Genomic DNA, 5,210 nt, shown 5'->3' on the forward strand with positions numbered 1-5,210 from the left:
CGCAACCGTGGCCGCTCCGCCCCGCGCCTTACCAGAGGGAGGGAAAGGGAGGCCGGACAGCCCCGCGGGCGCGCCCCTTTAACTCTTACCTGCCCGGCCGGCCCTCCGCGCGCCCAGAAAGCCTCTCTGGGGACTCCGCCTCCTCTCAGCCCCTCCTCCGGGGAAATGGGGAGGGGGCTTTCCGCTCTTAAAGAGACCCCAGCCCCGGAGGTCCATTGGACCGCGGAACTGTAAGTCCAGACAGAGCACAAGGGTTTTCGTGGATCCTAATGAACAGTACTTGAGTGCCGCTGCGCGTCCGAGTCCTGCCCCTCCTGTGGCCAGGTGCTGAGGTCGAGTTGCACTCCAGCCTTTCTTAGATAAGCCATGTGACTACGGGACGGTCGCTCATTTCCGGCTTCAGTGAAAGGTGCCTTAAAGCTCCGGCTTGCAGTGCTCCCCGAAACAAAAGAGGGGCGTTCGTGTTTCCACCTGGCTCTCCTCGGCGCGCAGAGGGTTGGGTCGGAGAAGAGTTTTCTTTGGATCCAGAGATGGGAGGGACCTCAGAAGCTAGCTGGACGAAAACGCCCCCCCGCCCCTCCCGCCTCATTTTACAGATGAGGAAACTGAGGAGAAATAACTGGTATCTGACCATGTAGTAAATTACTTATGTAACTATTGGACAAGTCATCACCTCTTTTTGCCTCAGTTTCTTCATCTGTAAAATTAGTGAGTTGGATTAGGTGGCTTCCTGATCTATTATATGTGATTTCAAGAGGGCAGAAGCTAGTGACTATAGCTTGGGGGGAGGGAGAGGGAAAGGAAGGAGAAGGAAAGGGAATGTTTGGGCTAAAAGTGCTCGGAAGTGAAGGGAGTGCATCCCCATGGGGGAGTCTTGCTTGCCCAAAGAGACAGAGGCGCTCTCTGGATATTAGCCAGCAGGCCAGGATAATTGAAATTTGTGGAAGTTTGTGGAAGGGAGTAATAGACTGGAGGTGGGAACCTGATTGACTGAGAAGTTTGTATTTTATATTAAAGGTATAGGAAACCACTGAACAATTTTTTTTAATAGAGTTTCATCATCAGATCAGTGTTTTAGGAATATCAGTTTAATATCTTAAATTTAACATATATTTTAATATGCATTAGATTGTTTGCCATCTAGGGGAGAGGATGGAGGGGAAGGAGGGAAAAATTTGGAACACAAGGCTATGCAAGGGTCAATGTTGAAAAATTATCCGTGCATATGTTTTGGAAATAAAAAGCTTTAATTAAAAAAAAAAAAAGAAATATTAGTTTAGCAGATGAATGAAAGATGATGAAAAGAAGAAAACCTAAAAGTAGGGAAACCAATTAATAAGCATTTATAGAGTGCTTTAAGATTTGCTAAGCACTTTACAAATATCTCATTTGATCCTCAGCAACTCTGGAAGGTGTGTGCTATTATTATTCCATTTTACAGATGAGGAAATGGAGGCAGGCAGAGGTTAAGTGACATGTCAGGGTCACATAGCTTGTAGATTTGAAGTGATATAAAGCAGGAATTTGTCCTAGCCTTCAGAAGTTCTATCAATATAGTTCTATCTTTGCCACTAGCATAGTATAATTTGGGGGGGGGGGGATCACCTTAACCTCCCTGTGCCTCTATCTCCTCTTGTGCAAAATAGGGGTTCAGACATCACAGGTGAAAAGCTGGAAGAAATCTTAGAAGCCTCCTTGTCCAACCCCTGCATCTTACAGAATGGGAAATGGAGGCACAGTGTGTGTGGTGATCCTACCTCACCTAGCTAGCAGTGTTGGGAACAGCAGCTAATCACTGATTTAAACACAAGCCAGGATCCTAAAGTGGAAACCTGAAGGGACCCTCAGACCAGCTCCTGAGGCACAGAGAGAAAAGTAGTGTTTGGACAGGCTTCAGAAAAGGCAGATTCTTGGAGAGTATTAAGGGCCTTACGGAAGCAAAGGAAAAGGTTTTGGGGAGGGGGGAAAAAGTCATCTGTCTCTGAGGCTTTCTCTTACCAGCCCTTCCTGCTCCCATGTCCTAAGCACTCATGTGGGTCACATGAGAGAGAAGGAAAGTTAACTGAGTCCCTGGGATCTCAAGCTCAAAACTCAGGCTCCAGTTTATTCCCACAGTCAGCCTCCTGCTGGTGGCAAATGTGGAACAGAAAGTTCCCAGCTTTCTTGCTTCCTTGAACTCTGAAAGAATTTTATTATTTGTTGTTGTTGTTTTTATGGGCATGAACTTTTAAAATAAATTTGTAAAATGTTAATACACACACGCACACCCATATATAAAACTGCCTTTGTAATAATAAAATCATGCTGTTCATTTTCCCCCTTCTGAACTTTTCTCCTGTGTATAATGAGACTTCATTGTTAACATCTTCATGTACATAGTTATAGTCACTGTTTATATGGGGTTTTTTTTGGTCCTGATCTCTACTGATGGAGTTTGTTTGTCATTTCCTCTATGAGACACATTCTCCATCCAAGAGGCTCTTGAAGTTTCCACCAAAATCCTCATTTCCTGAATTTTCTCTTCTCCATTCCTCCTCATTCCCCCACCCCCTCCTTCCCTCAACTTCCTCCTGCCCCACTGAGGGAACATATACTTGGGTGCTAGGCAGCAGGAAGGAAAAAGTGATAAGGAGTTTGAAGGGAAAATTGCTGGAAACTAGTTAAGAAATTTGTCTTGGTGCTTGGTCATCCTTCAAAGATCATAGGATCAAGGTGGAAGGGACCTCAGGGTTCATTCAGTCCATCCCCATTATTTGACAGATGAGAAAACAGGCCCATAAAAGTCACAGAATCCTAGATTTGAAGCTGACCCAGTCTACCTCTCCCCCAATACACACACACACACACACACACACACACACACACACACACACACACACACACTCTCTCTCTCTCTCTGTCTCATTCTCTCTCTTTCTCTCTCTCTCTCTCTCTCTCTCTCTGTCTCTCTCTCTGTCTCTGTGTGTCTCTGTCTCTGTCTCTCTCTCTTTCTCTCTCTGTATCTATCCGTGTTTCTATGTCTGTTTCTCTGTCTCTCTCTCTCTCTCTCTCTCTCTCTCTCTCTCTCTCTCTCTCTCTCTTCTCCCCTCCCTCCCTCCCTCTTCCCTCATTTTGCAAAGAAACTAAGACCTAGAGAGGTAATTTTGTTTTTTCAATTGTGTCCCACTCTCTGTGGGGGGTCTTCTGGTAGAGACACAGGAGTGGTCTGCCATATTCTTCTCCAGTGAATTAAGGCAAACTGGATTAAGTGACCTGCCCAAGATCCTACACCTAGTGTTTGAGACTGGATTTGAACTCAGATCTTCCCGACTCCAACTTAACACTCTAAGCATTATGATGCCCCCTAGCTGCCTCCTACGTGGGCAAATCACTTTACTTTCCTAGGTGTCAGGTTCTTTATCTGTAAAGTGAAGGAATTGGGTTCCAGTCCCAACATAATGGCCTGATATTCTTCAGTAGGGAATAATAATGACATAGGTCGTGTTTCCAAAGCCCTTTCCTCAGTGACCCTGTGGAGGAAGCTGGGTGGTGCAACTTTAAAGTTTGTAAAGTGTTTTACATATATATAATATAATAGGTAATATAATAATATATTTTGCGTGTATGTACATGAGTATATAGATGTGTGTGTGTTTGCATAAAGCTGTTTTGATTCCTAGAGATGTATTAGGAGTAAAAGTCCTCCCACTTTTAGTGCTTTCTTTCAGAAATGATTTAACCATCAACATTTTATATCTTGTACGTACATCGATGTTTACATGTGATTTTTCCCTATTTCAGTGTAGGTTCCTTAGGGTTAGGAAACATGGTTGCCTTTCTTTGTATGACTAACAACAAGGATGATGATGATGATGATGGCTAATATTTACATATGCTTATTATGTAACAGGTACTGTGTTAGGACATTCTAATTATTAATCTCATTTGATCCTCACAACAGCCCTGAGAGGGAGATGCTTTTATTATTCCCATTTTGTAGATGAGGAAGCTGAGGCAAACAGAGTGGTCACTTGTTGGGGGTCACACAGCTAGTGCCCGAGGCCAGATTTGAATTCAGGTTTTCCTGAGCATTTAATTAATTCTTAGTGACTCTCTTCAAACACAACTGGTCCTATGACCAAGGGAAGATTCTTGTTCAGATCTGTGAATCTGTCACCTGAGCTTTTGCTCTCCCCTACGGGCTAAATCACCATTTCCTAGGACACTAAGAAATGTCTTATTGTCTTTTATAGTTTCACCAGGTCAAAAGTCCAGTAAAAATAAGAAATCCTAGACAAATGAGTTTTATTACTCTCGAAAATGAGACTGAAATGGAAGTTTGCCCAGCAAAGTTGGCTGGACTCCCAATGTAGCCAGCTGGGGACATTGAAACTACATTCATTCAGTCAGTGAATCATTCATTCATTCAACAAACGTTTATTGACTGAAGCCCCTGCTCAGTCTCTGCAGTTACTAGAACTGGGGCTGAGAGCGATGCTGGCTGAGAGGCTGGGCTCTGAGGTGCTTGTCCCTCTAGATTTCCTGATGTGATAAAGGGCAAAAATCCAAGCAGATGTCCTTGAGGAGAACAGGTGAGGTTGGGAGGAAGCCAAGATGGCATTTATGGTTTATGGGTAAAGGTCTGATTTCGAGCACCTGGGAAGGCTCTGTTGGCCAGGTTGGGTCCCTGAGAATCTTCTGCACGTTAATGTCTAGCTCTCTCCTCTCCCCGTCTTCCCCTCCCCATCATCAAAGGTCTTTCCCCCTGGGTTCTTGAGCTCATTCTACCCTAACCACTTCCACTTTAGCTTCTCTCTAAAGCCCAGCCACAGCCAGTTACAGAATTACAGACTTAGATTGGGAAGGAAGGGGACAGTGGTGGGGGTGGTTAGTATCTCAGAGAGAATTTCCATCCACAAAGGCTGCTTTGGCTCAAAGTCAGACCAGAGGTGAACACCAATAGAGGAACTGAGATATTCCTCTCTGCCACTCCTTCTTCCTCCTTCTTCTACCCTCCCTACAAGCCGTACCGCCCTCGAAGGAGAGAAGAGGTCAGGAGACAAAATGGGAAGGGAGGAATGAGGTAGGAGGAATTCTTCAGGGTGAGTTTAAGAGAAAAGCTGGTCAGCCTTCGTGATATTCTGTACTGGATCAGGAGAAGAGCAGAGTTAGGAAGACAAGATAGGGAAGATGTAGGACCATAAAATGTTATATCTGGGACCGAGATCTTT

The sequence above is a fragment of the Antechinus flavipes genome, chromosome 1 (assembly GCF_016432865.1).
Source record: "Antechinus flavipes isolate AdamAnt ecotype Samford, QLD, Australia chromosome 1, AdamAnt_v2, whole genome shotgun sequence".
Classification (NCBI taxonomy): domain Eukaryota; kingdom Metazoa; phylum Chordata; class Mammalia; order Dasyuromorphia; family Dasyuridae; genus Antechinus; species Antechinus flavipes.